This window comes from Crinia signifera, chromosome 2, assembly GCF_055691185.1.
Source record: "Crinia signifera chromosome 2, ASM5569118v1, whole genome shotgun sequence".
Classification (NCBI taxonomy): domain Eukaryota; kingdom Metazoa; phylum Chordata; class Amphibia; order Anura; family Myobatrachidae; genus Crinia; species Crinia signifera.
The window spans coordinates 3,139,507-3,153,391 of NC_139218.1; the positions used below are offsets into that span (position 1 = coordinate 3,139,507).

The following is a 13,885-nucleotide window of genomic DNA, read 5'->3' on the forward strand; positions in this document are numbered from 1 at the left end:
TCAGTGTATGAGAATCCCCTGTGACCATCGCTGTGGTCTTCCTCCTGTATCAGTGTATGAGAATCCCCTGTGACCATTGCTGTGTTCTTCCTCCTGTATCAGTGTATGAGGATCCCCTGTGACCATCGCTGTGGTCTTCCTCCTGCAGCAGTGTATGAGGATCCCCTGTGACCATCGCTGTGGCCTTCCTCCTGTATCAGTGTATGAGGATCCCCTGTGACCATCGCTGTGTTCTTCCTCCTGTATCAGTGTATGAGGATCCCCTGTGACCATCGCTGTGGTCTTCCTCCTGCAGCAGTGTATGAGGATCCCCTGTGACCATCGCTGTGGTCTTCCTCCTGTATCAGTGTATGAGAATCCCCTGTGACCATCGCTGTGGTCTTCCTCCTGTATCAGTGTATGAGAATCCCCTGTGACCATTGCTGTGTTCTTCCTCCTGTATCAGTGTATGAGGATCCCCTGTGACCACCAGTGTGGTCTTCCTCCTGTATCAGTGTATGAGAATCCCCTGTGACCATTGCTGTGTTCTTCCTCCTGTATCAGTGTATGAGGATCCCCTGTGACCACCAGTGTGGTCTTCCTCCTGTATCAGTGTATGAGAATCCCCTGTGACCATCACTGTGGTCTTCCTCCTGCAGCAGTGTATGAGGATCCCCTGTGACCATCGCTGTGGCCTTCCTCCTGTATCAGTGTACGAGGATCCCCTGTGACCATCGCTGTGGCCTTCCTCCTGTATCAGTGTATGAGGATCCCCTGTGACCATCGCTGTGGTCTTCCTCCTGCAGCAGTGTATGAGGATCCCCTGTGACCATCGCTGTGGTCTTCCTCCTGTATCAGTGTATGAGAATCCCCTGTGACCATCGCTGTGGTCTTCCTCCTGTATCAGTGTATGAGAATCCCCTGTGACCATTGCTGTGTTCTTCCTCCTGTATCAGTGTATGAGGATCCCCTGTGACCATCGCTGTGTTCTTCCTCCTGTATCAGTGTATAAGGATCCCCTGTGACCACCAGTGTGGTCTTCCTCCTGTATCAGTGTATGAGATTCCCCTGTGACCATCGCTGTGTTCTTCCTCCTGTATCAGTGTATGAGAATCCCCTGTGACCATCGCTGTGGTCTTCCTCCTGCAGCAGTGTATGAGGATCCCCTGTGACCATTGCTGTGGTCACTTCCTCATACACTGTATCAGTGTATGAGGATCCCCTGTGACCATCGCTGTGGTTTTCCTCCTGCAGCAGTGTATGAGGATCCCATGAGACCATCGCTGTGGCCTTCCTCCTGTATCAGTGTATGATGATCCCCTGTGACCACCAGTGTGGTCTTCCTCCTGTATCAGTGTATGAGAATCCCCTGTGACCATCACTGTGAACTTCCTCCTGCAGTATAAGAATCGACTGTGACCATTGCTGTGGTCTCTTCCTCATACACTGTATCAGTGTATGAGGATCCCCTGTGACCATCGCTGTGGCCTTCCTCCTCTATCCGTGTATGAGGATCTCCTGTGACCATCGCTGTGGTCTTCCTCCTGCAGCAGTGTATGAGGATCCCCTGTGACCATCGCTGTGGTCTTCCTCCTGCAGAAGTGCATGTGGATCCCCTGTGACCATCGCTGTGGTCTACCTCCTGTATCGGTGTATGTGGATCCCCTGTGACCATCGCTGTGGTCTACCTCCTGTATCAGTGTATGTGGATCCCCTGTGACCATTGCTGTGGTCTACCTCCTGTATCGGTGTATGTGGATCCCCTGTGACCATCGCTGTGGTCTTTCTCCTGCAGCAGTGTATGTGGATCCCCTGTAACATCCTTGTGGTCTTCCTCCTGTATCATTGTACAGCAGGCATGTCCAAACTATGGCCCTCCAGCTGTTGTGAAACTACACATCCCAGAATGCATTGCCATAGTTTTAGCATTCCCTAATAGCAAAACTGTGGCAAGGCATGATGGGACTTGTAGTTTCACAACAGCTGGAGGGCCATAGTTTGGACATGCCTGGTGTACGGGGATCCCCTGTGACCATCACTGTGGTCTTCCTCCTCCAGCAGTGTATGAGGATCCCCTGTGACCATCACTGTGGTCTTCCTCCTGCAGCAGTGTATGAGGATCCCCTGTGACCATCGCTGTGTTCTTCCTCCTGTATCAGTGTATGAGGATCCCTTGTGACCATCGCTGTGGTCTTCCTCCTGTATCAGTGTATGAGAATCCCCTGTGACCATTGCTGTGTTCTTCCTCCTGTATCAGTGTATGAGGATCCCCTGTGACCATCGCTGTGGACTTCCTCCTGTATCAGTGTATGAGGATCCCCTGTGACCATTGCTGTGGACTTCCTCCTGTATCAGTGTATGAGGATCCCCTGTGACCATCACTGTGGTCTTCCTCCTGCAGCAGTGTATGAGGATCCCCTGTGACCATCGCTGTGTTCTTCCTCCTGTATCAGTGTATGAGGATCCCATGTGACCATCGCTGTGGTTTTCCTCCTGTATTAGTGTATGAGGATCCCCTGTGACCATCGCTGTGGTCTTCCTCCTGTAGCAGTGTATGAGGATCCCCTGAGACCATCGCTGTGGTCTTCCTCTTGCAGCAGTGTATGAGGATCCCCTGTGACCATCGCTGTGGTCTTCCTCCTGCAACAGTGTATGAGGATCCCCTGTGACCATCACTGTGGACTTCCTCCTGTATCAGTGTATGAGGATCCCCTGTGACCATTGCTGTGGCCTTCCTCCTGTATCAGTGTATGAGGATTCCCTGTGACCATCGCTGTGGACTTCCTCCTGTATCAGTGTACGAGGATCCCCTGTGACCATCGCTATGGACTTCCTCCTGTATTAGTGTGGTCTTCCTCCTGTATCAGTGTATGAGGATCCCCTGAGATTATCGCTGTGGACTTTCTCCTATATCAGTGTATGAGGATCCCCTGTGACCATCGCTGTGGACTTCCTCCTGTATCAGTGTATGAGGATCCCCTGTGACCATCGCTATGGACTTCCTCCTGTATCAGTGTGGACTTCCTCCTGTATCAGTGTATGAGGATCCCCTGTGATTATCGCTGTGGACTTCCTCCTGTATCAGTGTAGGAGGATCCCCTGTGACCATCGCTATGGACTTCCTCCTGTATCAGCGTGGACTTCCTCCTGTATCAGTGTATGAGGATCCCATGTGATTATCGCTGTGATCTTCCTCCTTTATCAGTGTATGAGGATCCCCTGTGACCATTGCTGTGTTCTTCCTCCTGTATCAGTGTATGAGGATCTCCTGTGACCATCGCTGTGGTCTTCCTCCTGCAGCAGTGTATGAGGATCCCCTGTGACCATTGCTGTGGTCACTTCCTCATACACTGTATCAGTGTATGAGGATCCCCTGAGACCATCGCTGTGGCCTTCCTCCTGTATCAGTGTATGATGATCCCCTGTGAACACCAGTGTGGTCTTCCTCCTGTATCAGTGTATGAGAATCCCCTGTGACCATCACTGTGAACTTCCTCCTGCAGCAGTGTATGAGAATCCCCTGTGACCATTGCTGTGGTCTCTTCCTCATACACTGTATCAGTGTATGAGGATCCCCTGTGACCATCGCTGTGGCCTTCCTCCTGTATCCGTGTATGAGGATCTCCTGTGACCATCGCTGTGGTCTTCCTCCTGCAGCAGTGTATGAGGATCCCCTGTGACCATCGCTGTGGTCTTCCTCCTGCAGCAGTGTATGAGGATCCCGTGACCATCGCTGTGGTCTTCCTCCTGTATCGGTGTATGTGGATCCCCTGTGACCATCGCTGTGTTCTTCCTCCTGCAGCAGTGTATGTGGATCTCCTGTAACCATCCCTGTGGTCTTCCTCCTGTATCATTGTATGGCAGGCATGTCCAAACTATGGCCCTCCAGCTGTTGTGCAACTACACATCCCAGAATGCATTGCCATAGTTTTAGCATTCCCTAATAGCAAAACTGTGGCAAGGCATGATGGGACTTGTAGTTTCACAACAGCTGGAGGGCCATAGTTTGGACATGCCTGGTGTACAGGGATCCCCTGTGACCATCACTGTGGTCTTCCTCCTCCAGCAGTGTATGAGGATCCCCTGTGACCATCACTGTGGTCTTCCTCCTGCAGCAGTGTATGAGGATCCCCTGTGACCATCGCTGTGTTCTTCCTCCTGTATCAGTGTATGAAGATCCCTTGTGACCATCGCTGTGGTCTTCCTCCTGTATCAGTGTATGAGGATCCCCTGTGACCATCGCTGTGGGCTTCCTCCTGTATCAGTGTACGGGGATCCCCTGTGACCATCGCTGTGGTCTTCCTCCTGTAGCAGTGTATGAGGATCCCCTGTGACCATCGCTGTGGACTTCCTCCTGTATCAGTGTACGAGGATCCCCTGTGACCATCGCTATGGACTTCCTCCTGTATCTGTGTGAACTTCCTCCTGTATCAGTGTATGAAGATCCCCTGTGACCATCGCTATGGACTTCCTCCTGTATCAGTGTGGACTTCCTCCTGTATCAGTGTATGAGGATCCCCTGTGATTATCGCTGTAATCTTCCTCCTGTATCAGTGTACGAGGATCCCCTGTGACCATCGCTGTGGTCTTCCTCCTGTATCAGTGTGGACTTCCTCCTGTATCAGTGTATGAGGATCCCCTGTGATTATCGCTGTGATCTTCCTCCTGTATCAGTGTATGAGGATCCCCTGTGACCATCGCTGTGGACTTCCTCCTGTATCAGTGTAGGAGGATCCCCGGTGACCATCGCTATGGACTTCCTCCTGTATCAGTGTGGACTTCCTCCTGTATCAGTGTATGAGGATCCCCTGTGACCATCACTGTGGTCTTCCTCCTGTATCAGTGTATGAGGATCTCCTGTGACCATCGCTGTGGTCTTCCTCCTGCAGCAGTGTATGAGGATCCCCTGTGACCATCGCTGTGGTCTTCCTCCTGTATCAGTGTATGAGGATCTCCTGTGACCATCGCTGTGGTCTTCCTCCTGCAGCAGTGTATGAGGATCCCCTGTGACCATCGCTGTGGTCTTCCTCCTGCAGCAGTGTATGAGGATCCCGTGACCATCGCTGTGGTCTTCCTCCTGTATCGGTGTATGTGGATCCCCTGTGACCATCACTGTGGTCTTCCTCCTGCAGCAGTGTATGTGGATCTCCTGTAACCATCCCTGTGGTCTTCCTCCTGTATCATTGTATGGCAGGCATGTCCAAACTATGGCCCTCCAGCTGTTGTGCAACTACACATCCCAGAATGCATTGCCATAGTTTTAGCATTCCCTAATAGCAAAACTGTGGCAAGGCATGATGGGACTTGTAGTTTCACAACAGCTGGAGGGCCATAGTTTGGACATGCCTGGTGTACGGGGATCCCCTGTGACCATCACTGTGGTCTTCCTCCTCCAGCAGTGTATGAGGATCCCCTGTGACCATCACTGTGGTCTTCCTCCTGCAGCAGTGTACGAGGATCCCCTGTGACCATCGCTGTGTTCTTCCTCCTGTATCAGTGTATGAGGATCCCTTGTGACCATCGCTGTGGTCTTCCTCCTGTATCAGTGTATGAGGATCCCCTGTGACCATCGCTGTGGGCTTCCTCCTGTATCAGTGTACGGGGATCCCCTGTGACCATCGCTGTGGTCTTCCTCCTGTAGCAGTGTATGAGGATCCCCTGTGACCATCGCTGTGGACTTCCTCCTGTATCAATGTACGAGGATCCCCTGTGACCATCGCTGTGGGCTTCCTCCTGTATCAGTGTACGGGGATCCCCCGTGACCATCGCTGTGGTCTTCCTCCTGTATCAGTGTATGAGGATCCCCTGTGACCATCGCTGTGGACTTCCTCCTGTATCAGTGTACGAGGATCCCCTGTGACCATCGCTATGGACTTCCTCCTGTATCTGTGTGGACTTCCTCCTGTATCAGTGTATGAAGATCCCCTGTGACCATCGCTATGGACTTCCTCCTGTATCAGTGTATGAAGATCCCCTGTGACCATCGCTATGGACTTCCTCCTGTATCAGTGTGGACTTCCTCCTGTATCAGTGTATGAGGATCCCCTGTGATTATTGCTGTAATCTTCCTCCTGTATCAGTGTACGAGGATCCCCTGTGACCATCGCTATGGACTTCCTCCTGTATCAGTGTGGACTTCCTCCTGTATCAGTGTATGAGGATCCCCTGTGATTATCGCTGTGATCTTCCTCCTGTATCAGTGTATGAGGATCCCCTGTGACCATCGCTGTGGACTTCCTCCTGTATCAGTGTAGGAGGATCCCCGGTGACCATCGCTATGGACTTCCTCCTGTATCAGTGTGGACTTCCTCCTGTATCAGTGTATGAGGATCCCCTGTGACCATCACTGTGGTCTTCCTCCTGTATCAGTGTAGGAGGATCCCCGGTGACCATCGCTATGGACTTCCTCCTGTATCAGTGTATGAGAATCCCCTGTGACCATCACTGTGGGCTTCCTCCTGTATCAGTGTATGAGGATCCCCTGTGACCATCGCTATGGACTTCCTCCTGTATCTGTGTGGAATTCCTCCTGTATCAGTGTATGAAGATCCCCTGTGACCATCGCTATGGACTTCCTCCTGTATCAGTGTGGACTTCCTCCTGTATCAGTGTATGAGGATCCCCTGTGATTATCGCTGTAATCTTCCTCCTGTATCAGTGTACGAGGATCCCCTGTGACCATCGCTATGGACTTCCTCCTGTATCAGTGTGGACTTCCTCCTGTATCAGTGTATGAGGATCCCCTGAGATTATCGCTGTGATCTTCCTCCTGTATCAGTGTATGAGAATCCCCTGTGACCATTGCTGTGGACTTCCTCCTGTATCAGTGTATGTGGATCCCCTGTGACCATTGCTGTGGACTTCCTCCTGTATCAGTGTATGTGGATCCCCTGTGACCATCGCTGTGGACTTCCTCCTGCAGCACTTTTCCCCATTCACATTAGAGTAAAACCCAATTGTCTCCTTTTACTCCACCCTTGTGTTTAGTACTTCTTCTCATTTGCCAGGTAATACAAATAATATGGGGGTTCCAGAGTACTCGGGCACAGTGTTAGATATATTGTGATGTATTGTACAGATACACAGCATGGCACACTTCAGTAATACAATACTATATGACCGTTCTCACACTGAATCCCTGGCAGAGCATCACACACTGAATCCCTGGCAGAGCATCTAGTTAGACGACTAATAATAGTTGATCGCATCTAGATCGATGGTAAGGAAAGTTAGATGCAAATGTTAGATCGACGGGAACGTGGTCAACAGTCAACATATTGATATGAGATTTTCCCTTTTTTTGCTTTAGACCAACTTGGTTCATACTTTACCATCCAAGTGGGCATAGAGTTAGCTCATAATACGCTTGGCACTGTGCTCGAGCGCTTCAACCGATGCGAGGGGACACTGTGCACTTATATGGTGTCCACGTTGACACAGCCACCAAAAACAGTGAAAAGCCGGTGTCGAAATTGTGACTGTCGACCACACTCCTGTAGCTCTATCGCAGGCATCTACCTTCCGTTAGTTAGCATGGTTGGCCATAACATGGTGTCTAGATCGACCCCGTGGTCCATCTGCTAGAACATAGCCCTTCCACTTATCATATGCCGTGCATGTCTATGTCATCGTACGGTCTTGTCGAAGCCTGGGAAGTCTACACTGCAAACACAAGTCATTATTAAGCTCTGTCTGCAGAGAACGAGTCCACAAAAATAGAAATAAGACACTAATAGTGACCACTTATCCTGGAACTAAGCACTGATCAAGTTCCGATGAGTGACTTCATTATACATCATTATATCACGTGGTATCAGCCACCAGCAGGAAGGAACATCCCTAACAAGACCAGGATCCAAAACCCTACTCTTCTACAACTTGTCCACACAACGTGACCAACCGTCATAGTATTTCCAGCCAGTCTACAAAATGTTAATTAGTATAAAATGTTAACTTTTTGCACTTTTTCTACCATTAAGGTAGTGTCTTGTTCATAGGAACGGTCACTGTATATGGGGTAGGTTAGGGTTAGGCTGTGGGGAGGAAGGGTTATGGTACAGGGAGATGGTAAGTGTACTACACTGAAGGATTCCCTTCATTTGAATGTCGGCATTGGTATTCTGACCGCCGGTCATCCGTATGTATCCCACAATTGTTAGGGCTTGTCATTTGAGAATCTACACTTTGGACCTTATTCAGGTTGGTTCCAATTGGCTGTTCGTTCGCATGGGGACTGATACTGTGTTACTGCGCATGTGCATTTTTGCTTATGTACATACGCAGGGTGCGTGCAACCACTGTGATTATTGGAATCGCTGGGTGCACGCACCCAGGACAGCGGGCGTTCTCATGCTGATGAGGCCGTGACGTGGGTCATCATTGGATGTCAGCAGCCCGCCCATTTCCTTCTGAACGCGCACGCATACGTAAGGGTGCCTCAGAGCCGACCATCGAATGATGTGGGTGTTCCCCTGCAGGCCACGAATGGATGTTTATGTAAAACATCCATTCGCAGCCAGTGCCTTGGTGGGCCGGCGTATCACCACCACTCGCAAGGCGGAGTTAGGTTGAGAGGATGAGAATTCGCATCAACCAGAATAACCCGCTTTGTCCCTCAGATTGACGGGTCTCTACTGAATAAGAACAATGGGAATCTTACAATCAGGCGGTGGGTGAGTTAGGAAGACATATTATCGCATCTAGATAACGCGCTTCTTCGATACCCAACAGAGAACACAATAATGGTTCAAACAGAAACGTCAATGGTACAGATGGGTATTACACACTGCATGACATATATCCAACAGCGCCAAGGTGTAAGTGTAAGAAATCATTCCATTAAGCCATGCGTTTGTCTACCGTATTTTAGGCATGCCCAATATTACAAGCTTTTTGGGCTGCAGTAACCAACGTACAAAGCGTTAACCTCACACACACCAGAGGAGAATAATCTCAGAGCAGAACTCTGCTTTTACAAAATGGGTCAGCAGGCATCTTACCGCCGCCAGATTAGTCAGCCAGGAATCTGAGGCCCAGCCGCGCGCTATAGACTTACTAAAGGCGCTGAGAAGTTATCAGAACACAAAGAAATGGGGCAAAGCTCTAAGACGCTGCGTTCCTGGACCAGCCGATGTCTGAGGAAAGTGCTCTCTTTTCCAGGCGTGTGTGCACATGTGTATAGTCTGCATATTAATTGGATATGTTCTCATACCCCTTTCACACTGCACCTCCGACCCGGTTTATTGCACGGTTTTGGACGTGTCGACCTGGGGTGGAGGTGCGGTGCACAAGCACCAAAGCTTAGAAGACCCGCGGGTGCGGCGAGGTGCGGTGTGAAAGCACCAAATGGGCTAACCCTTTGAGCGCCAACATCTCTGTGAGAAATGCGCTAAATATCCACTAAAAAATCCCAGCGTCGCTCACATTTGTTATATAAATTCAAATAAAATAAATAAATGTGTAAAAAAAAAAAAAGATATTTCCTCTATAAGGTAAACACTACAGGTCATTATGATGACCAAAAAGGTTTGCTAGTCAAGTTTCACACCTAATGTATTTTGACAAATTCACTTGGCGCTCAAAGGCTTCAGTATATTTAGATGTTTTTGAATTTTTTTTTTTACTATTTTTATTATTATTGAAATCAGGACTTTTGTACACCAGAGATCCCCAAGTGGTCAGCGCAGTAGGTTATTTCCTATCTGGAACACTGTATCAGACTGGATTGCGAGTAGCGTCCATTCCTCACGCTGGTCTCTCTCTTTCATGTAGCAGCAGAATTTTTGAACAAGAGAAAAAGACTCAAACACTCTGGCGTGATACGGTAACCATGGCATTATTTTAAGTGAGGAAAGAGCTGCTATCAGCTGAGAACAGACTGTCACCCCCAGCAGGTCGTCCACAGAGCAACGGGTCCGCTGCATCTTGGACCGCCATTAAGGGCACTGAAGTGACCTCTTCGGAGCTGGCACGTGAAAAGCTGCTTTAAATATAATACCAAGTGGAGGAATTAGACTAAGTGGCTGCTGTGAGGGAAGATAAATAAGAATAATAATGTCTGTGCACCAGCCATGAGCATCTCTCTGCTGGACATTTGCAAATACTGTATATTCTCACATTTGTTTCTTAAGACAAATTGCGATGAAAATTGTCATGGAATTAATCACTAGCGACCGATGCACTGAGAGGACCACTCGCCTGGGCTATATCCTTCCTCAGACGGCAACCCAACCTCGCAGTCTATGACGTGATACCCTCCCCAAGTCTAACTGACACATGCCGACAGTGCCCACCCATAGGATGGCAAGGGGTTGCGGACAATACGACTAGGCAGTTTTGGGATAATTATTGTGCATTCTTTTTAAAATAACTGCAATTTCTTATCAAATCAAAATTCACATTTATACGTATAAAAGGAATGATAGTATATCAAGATACCGTAATTGTATGGATAGAACCATAAAGCACCATAACATAATATGGCTGCACAGAAATGTGTCCTGATGACGGTGTTTTCATTACAATGGAATGTTTAGGTTACAAGCGACTGTACTTTTGTTTTGCGCTGACAGGAGTACCGCACCTATGGATGTATATATCGGCTATACTCAGGGTCCTAAGCAAAAAGGTCATATTAACAGGTCACATAATGCCCATTTGTCTACTCACCTATTGCCATCATCTACTTCCCCCACCCACCTACCGTCATCATTTACTCCTTCATTCACGTATCACCATCATCTACTTCCCCGGACACTGACTGCAATTATCGACTTCCCCACTTACCTACCACCGTCATCTAGTTTCCCGCTCACCGACTGCCATCATCTACTACCCTGGTCACCGACTGCCTCTACTTCCCCACTCACCCACCGCCATCATCTACTCCCCCACTCACCTACAGCCATCATCTACATTACACCCCCACTCACCCACTATCATCATCTACTCCCCCACTCCCCTACTGCCATCATCATCTACTCCCTCACTCACCAACTGCCATCATCTACTACCCTGGTCACCGACTGCCTCTACTTCCCCACTCACCCACCGCCATCATCTACTCCCCCACTCACCTACAGCCATCATCTACATTACACCCCCACTCACCCACTATCATCATCTACTCCCCCACTCCCCTACTGCCATCATCATCTACTCCCTCACTCACCAACTGCCATCATCTACTACCCTGGTCACCGACTGCCTCTACTTCCCCACTCACCCACCGCCATCATCTACTCCCCCACTCACCTACAGCCATCATCTACATTACTTCCCCACTCACCCACTATCATCATCTACTCCCCCACTCCCCTAATGCCATCATCATCTACTCCCCCACTCACCAACTACCATCATCTACTCCCTCACTCACCAACTACTATCATCTACTCCCCCACTCACCTACTGCCATCATCTACTCCCCCACTCACCAACTACCATCATCTACTCCCTCACTCACCAACTACTATCATCTACTCCCCCACTCACCTACTGCCATCATCTACTCCCCACTCACCTATTGCCATCATCTACTCCCTCACTCACCAACTGCCATCATCTACTCCCCTACTGCCATCATCATCTACTCCCTCACTCACCAACTGCCATCATCTACTCCCCTACTGCCATCATCTACTCCCTCACTCACCAACTGCCATCATCTACTCCCTTGCTCACCTACTGCCAGCATCTACTCCCTCACTCACCAACTGCCATCATCTACTCCCTCACTCACCTACTGCCATCATCTACTCCCCCACTCACCTACCGCCAGTATCTACTCCCCCACTCACCTACTGCCAGCATCTACTCCCCCACTCACCTACTGCCAGCATCTACTCCCCCACTCACCTACCGCCAGTATCTACTCCCCCACTCACCTACTGCCGGCATCTACTCCCCCACTCACCTACTGCCAGCATCTACTCCCCCACTCACCTACTGCCGGCATCTCTAAAGAATTTTAGACTCCAAACACAGAGAAGATGAGCCAACATTTCACTGAAGGAGTACATAGGATTCGGTTGCCGTTATCATTATGAAGTGACTATAATACAGCACAATGACGACCTAGATGCTAATGTATGCTGATAATCAACTTACTGTTTGATTACACAATTTCTTGTTACACCATTACAGGATACAACTTCTATCACATAACTAATTGTACAGCACGCGGCCCAGAGTACACCTACTGTCACAGATATATATGTACAGAGTACACCGCTAGTCGTGGCCACATCTTGTATTCTTCATGTTCTATGAACACCATCGGTGCGTACATGTACCGTCGCGGGCTGAGTTTGGACAAGCTGCTCGCTGCACTAGCCACAAGTTTCAATTCCGAAATTGTAGCCCTGTATTGGGCCAGATGTATCAAGCTTCAAAAGTGATAAAATGGAAAGTGATAAACAGCCAGCCAATCAGCTCCTGTCTGTGACATGGAAGTTAGGAGCTGATTGGCTGCCTGTTTATCACTCTCCATTTTATCACTTTTGAAGCTTAGTGCATCTGGCCCATAGTGATAAAGTGAAGAGAGCTAAAATGCAAACCAACCAGCTCTCAATTGCCATTTTTCAAACCCAGCCTGTAACATGGCAGTTCGGAGCTTATTGACTGGACCATTGTCCCTTATCACAATGATACCTATTCTGTATTAGTACGCCGTTACCGCCGGGTGGTACAATGCCGCCTGGCAATACTGCCCGGGAGATTTACCCGGGTCACTTAATGCGTCGCAGGAACGGCCTCGAAGCCTATGCACGTATAACTGGGCTGCTAGTTACACTTAGGTGGTTATTTTGGTTGATTCGCAAGGCTGCGAATTCGCACCCTTGCAAATCAACCAGACCCTGCCTTACGAATGGTTGGCTGCCGCCACCCAATCGCAGGGACGACTCGTCCATTCCCAGGGCAGGGGAACCTCCCACATCTTTCGCCGACCATTGAAAGATGCGGAAGGTGCATGTATATAAAAGTGATTTTCAAGTCACTTACGTATGCGTGCACGCTGGGAAGGAAATGGGCGGGCAGCTGACATCCGGTGATGCTGCGCACCCACCGCACCAGCATCATGGCCTCATTAGCATGAGGACGCCAAGCCCCTGTCAGAGCTCGGCCTCTTCACCTAGTACCAGAGAATGTCTTTATCCCTCATACAGTATACCACCATGGGACCAGCATCCTCGTGGGAGTTACAAAAGGTTCCTATTTGTGGGTTCTTGACAATCCCAAGTCCTGGGCCCCACCACCTCCATCAAGTGTTCCTGCTGGGACCGACGCCCAACTGTCTGGCATACTGTAGCTACGTTTGGACAGTAGGGAGTAAATAGAAGGGACAACGGTACCTTACACCATTCCGCCTTTCTGTGATTTACTGTAGGTATGGATCTTTCCTTTTAATATTCATCTAGGGCTAACATAATTGTATCAATTACAGTAGCAACATGCTACCGGGAACATGGGGATAAAAAATAAATATTCAATGGGTTGTGATGAGGGAAATGAGGCAAAACTCTATTCATTGTCAATGACCTCTCATTTACTCACAGTAATAATGATTGTGATGTCTTAAGAGCAAACATGGTGGCTAATCAGAGTGACATGGCGCTGGCTGAAGAGAACGACGTGGTGCTGGCTGAAGAGAGTGACATGGCGCTGGCTGAAGAGAGTGACATGGCGCTGGCTGTAAAGAGTGACATGGCGCTGGCTGAGTAACACTGCCGTGGCTGACGAGAGCGCCATGGCGGTGGCTGACGAGAGCGACATGGCGGTGGCTGACGAGAGCGCCATGGCGGTGGCTGACGAGAGCGCCATGGCGGTGGCTGACGAGAGCGACATGTCGGTGGCTGACGAGAGCGACATGGCGGTGGCTGACGAGAGCGACATGGCGGTGGCTAAC

The 13,885-nt window shown here is 49.5% G+C and overlaps 1 protein-coding gene across 2 annotated transcripts in view; it reads left to right on the forward strand.

The window, feature by feature from the left end:
- Window positions 1–13,885, forward strand: part of MAB21L3 (mab-21 like 3) — a 76,719-nt gene that overhangs the window by 41,929 nt on the left and 20,905 nt on the right. The gene's annotated exons all lie outside the window — the stretch shown is intronic.